The sequence below is a fragment of the Hermetia illucens genome, chromosome 2, assembly GCF_905115235.1.
Source record: "Hermetia illucens chromosome 2, iHerIll2.2.curated.20191125, whole genome shotgun sequence".
Taxonomy (NCBI): Eukaryota; Metazoa; Arthropoda; class Insecta; order Diptera; family Stratiomyidae; genus Hermetia; species Hermetia illucens.
Window position 1 is genome coordinate 66513594 of NC_051850.1, and position 13173 is coordinate 66526766.

The following is a 13173-nucleotide window of genomic DNA, read 5'->3' on the forward strand; positions in this document are numbered from 1 at the left end:
GACCTCAAATTGAATGTATCAACTGTGCAATATTTTGAAAAGCAGTAATTATTCGCACAAATATTTATGGAACGCAATAAGCGCGACAATGTAAACAACATTACCATTACCATTGGCCAAAACTATTATCCGATTAAACAGGCAAAGCCAAAACACGTGGTATCAACCTTATATGTGGCCAGACGGTTTAAAGTCTTGAATTACACGCATAATGTAAACTTTAGCACTATCTTAATCGTACGGTGAAGTATCAGATATCTCTCTTGAAATGATCTGCGGTTTGTTTTGCAAAGAGCGGAGGAGAGAATACGACAATCTACACAATACATGTCCCATGGGGTTCAATATTCTTACGATTTATTGTCGCGAAAAATAAGGGGTTGAAAAATAATGCAGCATGTTTGCTTCTTTGTTTTAGACATCTTTGCAATGCCGATCTGAATGGTAATATGAAAAATTCAGATGAATATATGTATGTGTAGACATATGTGAAAAGTATATGCTTCTGCGCGTCACCAGTGGCAATACAAACTTATTCTCTTATTTTGTAATTTAATATGTCTATTATTATGCTACCTATACATGAGCATCCATATATATATCACAACATATTGGTTTTATTTACATTTTTATAAAACTCTCGGGAACAATGTAGCTCTGCATCTTTTGGTGTTCCTCAAGGCTCTATTCTTGGTCCCTTACTATTCCTATTTTTTTATTAATGACCTCCTCTCTGTCTTCACCTGCCCGTGTTTGCTTTTCTCAGAGGATTTTTAATTATTTGCCTCTGTGTCGTGTCTACTGGACTGTAGCGCTCTTTTGCAGTCCAACCTAGATACTTTGGTTCGTTTATTATAGGTTAACAAGCTAGCACTAAATATCAGAAATTGCCACTGGATGTTCTACTTGTTTAAATCCTAGCCATCATCTTTTCTCTACTCTTTTGGTGAACAACGCCTGTCACTATCACTATCACATCTTTCAGAACATTGGATGAGTAACTTCGTTTTAATTTCTATTCGATGACATCATCAATCGCACTTCAAAAATGTTTGGTTTTAACCTACGTTCCTCTTCCGCCTTTACCTCAAACCAGCCCTAATTAACACTTTTCATCTCGCTTGCTAGAAACATCTTTGAGTGGTTGGTGCAGTGTGGTCAATTTCCACTTCCTCAAAAAAAACTTTCTCGTTTAGACTATCTTTCTCCTTTTCCCCTTTTCTCCGCGGCCTCAATTTCCCTTCCCTATAACAATGCGGCATCTTCCTTGATATGTGTACCCTTTTCAAACTCTATAATTGTCTGACGGATTGCTCTGCCAACTCTGACATTAAATTCCGAAATCTACTTTCACTCCCCGATCCTGCGACTATGCCGGTCTTACAACGCCCTATAGCTCGGGTCCTTTGGCTTTGCCTCCTTCCTTAATTTTAAGCGTAAGTTAAGCCACTTACTTTCTTCTCCTTCTGACGACAATCTTTAACATTTAACATTTTTTTTTTATATTGTTCTTTAAATAAATAAATGAATAAATAAATAAATAACCTTTCTTTCATTAAATCCGAACAGCAAGGTGGCATTTCTTTTTGTTTTTTTTGCAATGTGTACAGCTTCCGGACTCATAACTGCAACAATTACAAGGATATCGTACTGAAATATAAAGAAATCGATTCGGTATCATATTAGTTTTGACACTACTTAGGATTTTCCTTTCATAGATAAGTGTTTGTAATTTTTGAGCTGCATGCGACCAGGCGCGTGTCATGGGTTGCGGATAATGGCATGACCCACCGAGTCAGCTACGAATATCGCAAGATGACCTTGTAAATAAGTAGCCGCGGACAAGCAGAACGTTTCCATTTGTGTTCGTCTTCCGTAAACTATTCTTCCCTTTCGGGGGGAGTAAACCTTCTTAACAAATTCGTAATCCGGGGTTAAGGAATCGACGCGCCTATCGGATCAATTGCAGTGTCGTTACACTATATTTCAGCGACTCCCCTCCAAATACCTTCTCTACCTTTGGAGGTAACCATGGGGCATTGCAACATTGGGGCAGGGCTGACTGGCTGACTGGTTCCCAATTACTCGTGGGAATAAAATTGGGGACTTTTGTTTAAATTCTTTAAATGGGACCCCAGGGACACGAAGATAGTACCCAACACGGTTAAGGGTCGCTCAACAGCACCAGAGCGGCTCTTCACCCTTGGATGTTTTGGCGGTTATGCCGTCAACCACCAAGGACGGGAGACCTAGGCGTCATATGGTTTGGACGAACCAACTGAACGAATTTATCGTCCGCGCCAATTATCGTGTCACGAATATGGAACGGAATCCATCAGGGTACAGACACCGAGTCCATGACGCGTTCATAACCCGCTTCCTGGAGCTAAGTCATGTTTCGGAGCAGAAAGTCGTCTATCAATACCGGATGATAGTGAAAAATAATCGAGTTGCCCTACCAACAAATTTTCCACGAAGTTTCACTTGAGCTCGGTCTGGAGTCACCAACTTACCGGACTGAGCAAAGGAGCAACACGAATACTCCACCTATAAGGCACTCCATGAACCCAGTAATCAGGAGAAGCTTAGTGACACATTGCAGGTCGCATTCACAGAGTATGCTGAGATTCTCCCAGACGCTAGGCCAAAGATCCCAAAACTAAAGTTTACTTCGGCAACTACTAACATCATTGCTGCCGTTGACAGAATTTTGGCTGATCGTTTGGCCAGCGAGATTAGTGCTACAGAGGTTCACAGCTTGATCTACGTTGCAGCTGCCGCGGCTATTCGTCTCCATAATCATCATCTTAGAGCGAATAACAGAGGTATGCGCAGGAGGACTTTACCGTTTTGGATATTTCGACTCAACAAAAGAATCGAAAAGTTGAGAAAGGAGATTGGTCGTGCCCATCCATCACCAAGAGTGCACAGATGCGTTGCGTCATTGGAAACTACCATCTGTTCAATGATATGCCAATCGAAGAAATCCTCGAAGTGCTGAAGTAGAAACTTTCAGTATGCTCCAATTGCATCCCTAAGTACCAAAAAGCTTTCAGCGAAACACAGACAACACCTTGTTCTTCCAAAATCAACGGGGATTCTATAAAAGTCTCACTAACTCAGGTAAAGAAAGTAACCTCGATCTGGATCAGGCAGAAAACTTCTGGAGAAGTGTTCGGAGGGAATCAAGCCGTTGCAATTTAGAAGCAGCGCGGCTCCCACACCTTATCCGTTCATGTCTGACGTAACTGAAGATGACGTAGAAACAACCCTTGACAAGGCAGGTAACTGGAAGGCGCCAGGAGTTGGCAAGATTCACAACTTCTGGCATAAGCAGTTCAAGAGCACTGACAGGATATTGGCAAATCAATTTAATCAGATGATTGCCGATCCTGATATAGTTCCAGAAATTTTCACCAAGGGGATAACTATCCTCATCCTCAAGGAACAGGGTGCCTCTTGCCCTTCAAAATGTGCACCAATTACTTATCTTCCCACCATCTACAAGGTCTTCACTTCAGTTCTGTGCGCGAACATCTCAAAACATCTTGATGTTCATAAATTGATAGCTGAGGAGCAAATAGGATGCGCAAAAGGCTCCCGAGGCTGTAAAGAATAGTTTATAATCGATACGATCGCTGTAAAGCAGACTGTCCTTCAAAAACGAAATATCTTGACAGCCTACATCGATTATAAATCAACCTTTGGCTCCATATCGCACTCGTGATTACTACAAGTATTACGCTTGTACAAAATCAACCCGAATGTCGTTCTTCTCCTGAGAATTGGAGCACGAAGCTATCGGTATCCTCACAAACATCAGGAGAGATACCAATCAGGCGTAGCATTTTCCAAGGCGACTCTTTAAGCCCACTATGGTTTTGTTTGGCTTTGAATCCACTATCCCATCTTTTGCATGAAAGCAAATACGGGTTCCAAGTCAAACATGACACACTGTCGAAATGTGCATTAAGTCATTTAATGTATATTTGACGACATCCAGTTCAGCCGAGATATCGGCATGCAGTTGGGTTTGGAGAAATGTCGCAAAAAAACAATTGTTCGGGGAAAACACACGGACAAGGATACAGTCAAAATAACATCTGAATTGAGGGTATGGATTCGGACGACGTATACAAATGCCTCGGCATATTGCAAGCAACAACACCTGCTGTGGCAATAATCAAATCTAAGTTGCTGGGGGAATTTGAACGGCGTCTGGATCTTGCCCTCAAAACTGAGCTGTACGGGAAAAATAAAGTCATGGCAACCAAGACCTTCGCCATTCCCGTTCTTCTATACACTTTCGGTGTGATACAGTGGAGTAATACGGATTTAGAATCTGTCAATAGACGGGTAAGGGTAGTTCTTGTAAACAACAACATGCACAATAGAGCTGTCGAAAAATTGAAGGTCACTATCCCACGTCATTAGGGAGGAAGGGGGTTACTTGATTTAAAAACGTTGCACTACAATCAAGTGCATTCTCTTCGTGAGTTTTTCTATGAGAAACAATCCTCTAGCCAAATACATCAGACTACCGTCATGGCGGATAATAAATTAGTTGAACTTGAGAAGCAGAGAATGGGATCCCATGTCGAATGTTACTTCAGTCCAACAGAAGATCAACATGTGGAAAGAGAAACCCATTCATGGAGGTCTTATAAAAATTTGTTGTTGACATCGAAGCCTCCAACAAATGGTTGACTAATGGTGTACTTTTCTATGAGACCGAAGCATTCCTAACTTCAATCCAGGATGCTTCGCTCCCAACAAAAAATTATAAACGGTACATTCTTCACGACTCCTCAATCACCAATTCCAGTTGTAGGTTATGCAACTGTGAAGAGGAGACCATCCAGCACATAACATCTGCGTGCAGGATGTTGAGCGGTACCGAGTACACCAATCGTCATAACTCCGTCTGCAAGATTCTCCATCAAAACCTTGCGTTGAAGTATAACTTAGTGGCAACCTACCATCCTTATTATAAGTATACTCCGCAGAGAATCTTGCCATAACAAAATTTGAAGAGTGGCTACTACGTTTTGGTTCGACACCAGAATGGAGGAAAAAGACTAAACAATATGCGAGGTTGGCTTCCCTCTGCATGAGTGAGAACTATTTCACATTCAGGGGTAAATATTTCAAAACGACCTCAGGTGTAGCTATGGGCAATCCCCTCTCCCCACTCCTTAGTGAAATTTTCATGGCATCACTAGAGGAAAAAATGGAGGAGGATGGATTATTGCCAAATAAATGGTTCAGGTACGTGGACGACATTTTGGCAGTGATCCCGGACACAAATATCCAAAATATGCTGGATAAAATCAACACGCTGCACCCTAAAATAACCTTTACCCACGAGATTGAAGCGAATAATCAATTGGCTTTCCTAGATTTGACAATCAAACGTCAAAACGAACAAGTTACCTTTTCTATTTTCAGGAAACCGACCAGTACTCAACGTACAATCCCTGCCACTTCGTTCTACAGCTACCAACACAAAATGGCTGCTTATGGCACCATGATCCACCGCCTCCTAACAATTCCGCTCACTGAGGATGACTACCGGAGCGAAAAACTCTACATCTTGGACACGGCTATGAAGAACGGGTACCCCAGCGCCACCATAGAAACAATGATTAAGAAACATACCCGAAGGTTAGAACGTAGTAATCTTACTACACTCTATAGCCAACAATTAACCTTAACTGCTCAAAAAAGATCAAGTGTCACCTTCTCAAATTTGTCCAAACACATACAAAGGACATTGAAAAGGTTTGACATACAGCTGGTAGGATCAAGCCGTATCTACCAGCTAAAAACCCAGCTGGCGGGAAAAAAAAAGATCCAAAAACGGTGGAAGAGATGAGCGGCATTTATAAAATCGCCTGCTCGGATTGCCCGAAGGTATATATTTAGGGAGCACATCAAGGAGGCAGAGCTGGCTGTAAAGCACTCCCGAAAACCCACTAAATCTATGGTGGCAAAACATATGGTCGAATGCGGCCATAAAGTAAGCGCTGAGGACTTGAAAGTCCTAAAGCAAGTAAGAAAGACTAACCAGCTGGATGCTTACGAAAGCTGGTTCATTAACATACAACCGGTTGACACTAGGTTGAACTCAGATTTGGGTAACTGCTATTCCCCATTGTTTAGAAAACTCCTAAAGTAAAATAATCTCGTCTAGTTTTAGGATTGATAGCTATTAGGAAAACAGCTACGATGAGGAAATCCGCGCACGGTTGTTGTCAGCCAACAGAGCCTATTTCAGCTTACAAAAACTGTTCCGCTCGAAACGTCTCACCATAGGGTCAAAGCTCTTACTCCACAAGACTATGATCTTGCCAGTCCTCATGTATTCCTCGGAGACTTAACAAGAAGAATTGCGAACTCTTGGCTGCGTTCGAGAGAAGAATCCTCCGGAGAGGGAGAGGGAGAGGGTTTTTAAAGCAACCTTTTTCTTCTTTAACTTTTGTCCCGTTCAGCAAGGTTAGCTTGTCTTGATTGGGTGCGCCGTTTTGATCTGTCAAAGGCCTAATCTGGATGTAGTCGCGAGGCTTTCAAATCGACACCTTGCATATCAAGTCGCTATTGATTCTGCTGGCCTTTTTCCATCGACTTCGATGTTCAGACCAATCTTGGCGAGTGAATTCTCGTTAGCAAGAACTAGGTGGCCTTGCCATTGAAGACGCCTCTCGAAATTTTTCCACGATCGATGCAATCACATATCGATTGCTGATGTTCTTACTCCGGATATTATCATGACACATTGCGTCACTGGTCCAACCCAACATCTTCGTCTCCAGTATCGCAAGACGCCGCTAATTGTTTTTTTACAGTTGGTCAACACTCACAACCGTAGAGGGTTTCAGGGCGGACGATACTGCGGTAAATTTTCGATTTGAAATGTTCGTTGATACATAGATCACAAAAAGCGCCACTTCTGGAGCAACACTTCATCCAGGTTGCGCTAATGCGGGAAGCAATTTCATAACGGAGTTCACCATTGGCTGATAACATTGATCCAAGATACGCTCAGTTCTGCGCAGATCACTTCCACTGACACTGATAGTACATGTTTCATTAGGATCGGTCGTCAAGAAATTATTCAGAGTCAGAGACAGTGTTGTAGATGGCCCTACATATGTTTGCCAATGGTTTAATTGAGAATCTTAACCGTGGATTGTCTCTCCTCGGTGGTGAAGACACTTCCCTGATCCTGTGGACAAATGACACTATAATGTGACACTATAAAAATGATGCTACCCAGAGGTAATGTTTCAAAATAATTTGTGATTCAAAGTAGATTCCCTAAAAAGTGTATCTTATCTTGGGTACTTTTATTTCATATAACTGGTGACGTACTTAATTCTACTTTGCACGGGGGCTGTAGTAAAGTTCCGATTTTTGGTGAACGCCAATAGAGTTGGAAAGAAAGTAAAGTAAATTGGGCTGTAAACAAATGTCAACAAAATTAATATGCAGGGCATGATTGAGAAACCGCCAGGCGATTTGAATATATAGTTGACAGTGCTGCCTTTAGATATACCTTCTATGCCTTTTTCAAGTTCTTAGAATCTGTCTTCAGTTCAGGGAACAACTATTTCAGTTAATCCCCGATGTTTGTTTCCTCAGTATCCATTATAACTACGATAACTTGTTTTGCTTCTGATTCGCTCCTTTGTTTCGTTGAGTTTTTCTTTCTCTATAAGAACTATATACTTAGATATCGCCTTAATCAACTGCTGGGAAACTCGTTGACTGCATAATGGAAACAAGATAATCACTCAATTAGAATTAAAACATTTTTATAAGTAAATGACGTATAAATAATTTCACCATATAATTCCAGAATTTACCTGTTATCTCCCTTTGATTTTGCAGATTCCAGAAACAATGTCCGAGATAACAACGAATGAAGAAAGTGTTCGCTTTTCAAATAATTCATACTTTGTGAAAGTTTTCAGTTTACAAGTGAAATTTTAATGTGGACAGAGTGCCCTCGTCTCGTTTTCATATATTTTTGTTAATATCATTTAAAAGGAATCATAAAGGTGTAAAATTGGTTAATTGAAAATCAATAAAAAATTGAGTCGAATTGTATTTAGCCTATCACGCGACGAGTTGTGGAACGCTCTTAGTTTGGATGGCTTTCGATTAACACCACTTACGACTTGGAACGGTAAGTTTTCCATAAATACTCCATTAAGCTAAATTTAAATTTATTGGATTATGGGCCCTATTACTACCTGGGTGGTTCGAAAATGCATGAGCTTATCTAGATGAATCTATGTTGAAATATAGATAATAGATTCGACCGGACAGGTTGCAGAAAGTTGGTCGGAAGTAATTTTCCGAATCGAATTAGTACCTTTGCCTTCGCCAACGTTCATAAGGTAAAGCAGCCAACATCTACCTGTAAAGATTCCTGAAGATCAAAGAAAACCCTAACCTGGTTCCCATAAATTTTGAATAATTGGTAATTAGGGCTTTTAATCGATGTGTTTTCTACTTTGCTGTGATGTTTATGAACCCTATTTGTCTCAAATTTCTCGTAATTGGATTTGAGGCGAATTACGTAATTTGAGATACATCTAGGTCACTGAGATTCCACATTGCTTCGGTAATCGGGAATATCATGATAACCGTATTAAGTAAGACACACATCAACGCTTGTAGGCTCACATTTGCGAAGCCATTATGTCTAGGAGATGACTGAAAAGTACACGCGAAATCTCATATTCTGTTAATTATGGAGGAATTTGATATAATCCCATATCTTTGAAATTTGTGAATTGAACGCATGGCATTACTCGCGCTATAAAGTCCATATCTAAGATTTGCTGACGGGATTAATCAGATTTTATCTTAATTATGTTTCATGTATATTGCACGTGTCTGCTTCGGTTGGTCAAGTTCGATTACGTTGTTTCTCCATTTCTCCCGGTGGGACCTCCGTTTGTAACAGCCATTTTACACTTTAATGAAACACAGCTTTAATGAGATTATCTTGTAGTTGAAAGGATTAATTATGTGAAGTAGTAACATGAAAACTATCTGCAAATGTAACTTGATTCGGTGTGAAAAATGTTAATATAGTAATTGATTCGATGTTTTCATGTATAAAATGAGAAATGTATAAATTACCAAAGCTGTAGAGAAGCCAGAGCTCATCGATAGCCGAAGCGTGTCAACTAAGTCCGCATGTGTTGCCTTTTAACTGCTTGCCTTTTAAGACTCTCCAAGAAGTTGTAAGTGCTCCTCAACATACTCCTCCCCCCAAGCTAGTTTTAAAGCTATCACCGTGCTGAAGAGAAAGGAATTTATTTGAATTTGATAGATCCAAAGCTAGTTATCAAACGGCTTTGTGACTCCCAGGTAAATTAAAATTAGCCCCATTTTTGCTCGACCACTATCTACTTCCCAACACGATCAAGTCATAGGGAAGATCCGCATTAAACCAACTTATTTCTCTCTTATTTATCACGACTTGGAATGTCCAATACCCACATTGTGATTTCAATTCACATCCGTTACCTATGATCCTTTTTGTAGTATGTCCTCTTGCTCTTGTTATTTACATATTCAAAAGCTCAGTTGATAGTTGCAGTTGTTAACCAAAATGGGATGGGAGCTTGAGTTCATCCAGCTTTCTCTTCTCGGTGAAAATTAAGAGGCTGATCTTTCTTGAATTCGTCGCGGGTTCCCTTGTTTTTGTACTAGCTCCAAAATTGCTTGCAGAAATTTTCCGAATGTGAGTATGTTGATATCATCATACCCTTGAACACCTCGGTCCGTTTAGTAAGACTAGCAGGTTGTTCATTACAAGGTTCCACAGTAGAAATGATAAGGCCCGCATATGATAGCGCACTAAGTCTCATCCCCCAGATTTGGTTGAGTCAGCCTCCCTCCCCACAATGATAATGGAATTCTATACTATGTCCCTTGGCGGCTAGCAACACCGATCTAAAAGTGTTATTGAATGCACCTTTTATATCCATCAGGAATACTATAGCCGATTTTTTAATGTTGTTTGACCTGTTTGTGTTAGTACGTCCTCCATCCCAATTGAGAGGCTTCATTTGAAGCGCTCCATTTGCGTTTCGCCGCATTCTCTGGATTATCGGCTTTACCGATTTCCTCGTAATCTTTGTATCTGTCGTCTGTCCCACCGTAGTATATTGGAAGCGACCAATAGAAAATGCCTACTTCTGTCGCCTTGTAATGGAGGTTGATTTATTGCCCTATTTTGTAGTATTAAATTGTCTTTAATGATATATTTATATAGACATATCCTTCCAATAATTCGCGATGCTGCCCTAACTTTCATGGTTTCACTTTTCATTGACATTAAGCACTTCTTATGGAGCAAATTGCCAGAAAATGTCAGGGCCATTTACACATTTCAGCGGCTAACATGAATGTTTCCTTTGTTTAAGATTTTTCCATGAAAGTGTGACAGATGTTCAATTCAGTTTACCTGCCTTGAATTCTTAACACGACAATATCTATAATACTGGAGCTTAGCTGGATGATAAGATTCCAAGCTACTCAAAAGTTATTCTGTATTTCATTTTTACACTGTAACCTAGTGTTGGTACCCTGATCGTTGCTAAGTTTCCTTTCAAAGACTTCTTCATATTTTCTTAATGTCGCGGTATCACCTAATGTATTTCTCCACCCAACGTAAAGTTTTGTTGTTGCTACTTCCATATAGCAACATAGAAAGAACACAAGTACGAAACCGTCTCAAATTAATGTTGGTGTTGTGATAACTGGATTTCCAAATTTTAGACAAGACAGCGAAAGAGGTTCTAGCGCTGTTAATGCGTCGAGCAACACTTAATTCGGTGCCACAGTCGACAGAAACCATGTTTCCTAAATATACGAATTGATCGACGCTTTCAATGCAATGCCTATTAATGCAGATAGGGAGATTGCGATGACCCGTCGGACAAAGAATCTTGGTTTTGTTTGTGTTTGTCTTCAGTCCAACCCTAACAACGCCATTTAGTTAAGGTCGAGGACCTAGCGAAAGAGCTAACAGTGCTATCGGCGTAGTCGAGGTATTTCAAGAAACATCTTATAGTGCATTGAACTACTCCACGTCCCCGGGAAAAGACAGCATGAAGAACGTCACGAATAACATGAAGAACTAATATCGACGACAAGAAGCACCCCGGGCGTACTCCGCTTTGGACCTCAAATTCCTATGAGATCTTACTTTGGTGCAGCACGTGACGTTTCGCCCCATCATATGTTACCTTGATAATAGCCATTAGTTTCTTCGGAATGCCGCTCCTGCGTAGACCATGTCAGATATACTCTCTGTTTACGTTTTTGAAACTTTTCTCAAAATCTATGAAGAACAGGTGAAGTGAAGATCTAACTAAAATAATCCGTAGAAGGTTGATGTGGTCAATGCAGGACAATCCGGAGCGGAAACTAGCCTGCTCTGTGTTAATTAATTACTCGAGATGTTCTTTGAAATCTGCTGGGATTATTTTAGCTTTTTGCGATAGCAAAGAGTTTGCCGATATCCCTCCAACTGCAACCGCCCCTTTGGTATCTTAACCATCATCCCTTTCTTCCATCCTCTGAGAAAGACCTCTAATTCCCAAGATTTCTGTATGAGGGGAAGTACCAGATCGACAGTAACTACAAATGTAGCGATGAATAATTCAGCGAGGAGACCATCAAGCCCAGCGTCTTTACTCCGTTTGATTGGCTGGAATGATTTCCCTTCCGCTTGGAGGAACAATCCGTATCCACATGTTACGGTGATTATCTATTTCATTCACAAGATTTAATACGGTTAAGTACCGTGGTGAAGTGTTTTTTCCACCTCTTCCACCTCTTCCTTTCAAAGTCCCTTTGCGTGATGCGGTATACATTTCTGAAGTCATTCACAGAGCATAATACGCTGAACTGGGATTTCGCACGGAATCCCCTCCGTTCACCGATCTGCTTCAACGATTCCACAGTCAGCCAGATCTTATGATGTTCGGGCCATGATAGTAAAAGTTCCCACAAAATCCAAATCTTAAAACTGGAAAAGGACTACAGACGGTTTTCAGGGTAATTTTCAAAGTTTGCTCAGGGAGTTTCTGGATGACCATGCAATTGGCACCTTTCCATGTGCCAATGGCGTCAAACCTACAGTCATCGTTAGTTACTTTCCGTTTCGCCTCCAAATTAATATGTAATAGATTTAGGACTGGTGCGGTTCTCTTCGCTTCAGTAGTGCTGAGGCAATCGGGTCTTTGGAACTGGGCCAGCAGTTCCTAGATATAATGCACTCACATTCGCTTGTAGACGAGGTGTACTCCTAAATACTTGACTCATTCTACCAGCGGGATTTCCAACCTTGATAAGGTGGTTATCGTACCGTTGCCCCTTTAGTACGGAGACAACAACTATGGTTTGTCTGCAGTGTTGTGCACGAGCTCTCATAGTGTATCAACAAGCTTGCCGACAGTTATTGGGGTTAGAGCGTCTGTGTATGCTTGCGCAAAGACTTTTATGTTCTCTAGGGGCCAGAGCAAGGTATCCGTTACAAGGGGCCATAGCAAGACAGAAGAAAATCCTCCCGTTTAGCGGAGGCTAAGATCTGTAGACTTCCGTGCGATCACTACATGCCTTGCCGCATCTCAAATCGCTGTGAATGAGGCATAATTGAAGGCACCTGGGATGTGCGCTTGAAGCAGATGATTTGGCATTTATCAGATGTTTATTTTCTTTCAGGATCGTTTAGTCGACCCTGTGCTTTTCTCAGAAATTAATGGACCTCTTTATACTGATGCCAAACTACAGCTGGATGAAACTACAGGGCTCGGTTGTTGTTATCCCCTGCTTTGCCATATCAGGTGTTTACCCTTCTTAGGCGTACTAAATGGGCATCTATTTTTAAAAACTTTTCTGATAGTAGTTGTGTTCATTTGCCTTGCTGTCTCAATTCCGGCAATGTATTCTATATATCTCCCAGCAATCGTAACTCGGGCGCTCTGCAATATGTCGTCCGTCTTCCGTGGATTCCGAAATGGTAGTTGGATATGGATCTATGCCCACTACGAAATTATTGCATCTTTGATCTGAGGGCATGATGGACGTACTCACTTCCCCTGTATAACATGTATTGTGAATTTTCAATGCAATCCATGAACAAGA

General features: G+C 41.0%; 1 protein-coding gene across 1 annotated transcript in view; it reads left to right on the top strand.

The window, feature by feature from the left end:
- Positions 1-13173, top strand: part of LOC119650333 (formin-J) — a 218778-nt gene that overhangs the window by 41005 nt on the left and 164600 nt on the right. The window contains exon 2 of the mRNA XM_038052988.1: positions 7891-8188. The gene's annotated coding sequence lies outside the window, so the exon portion shown is untranslated. The remainder of the gene's footprint in view (positions 1-7890; positions 8189-13173) is intronic.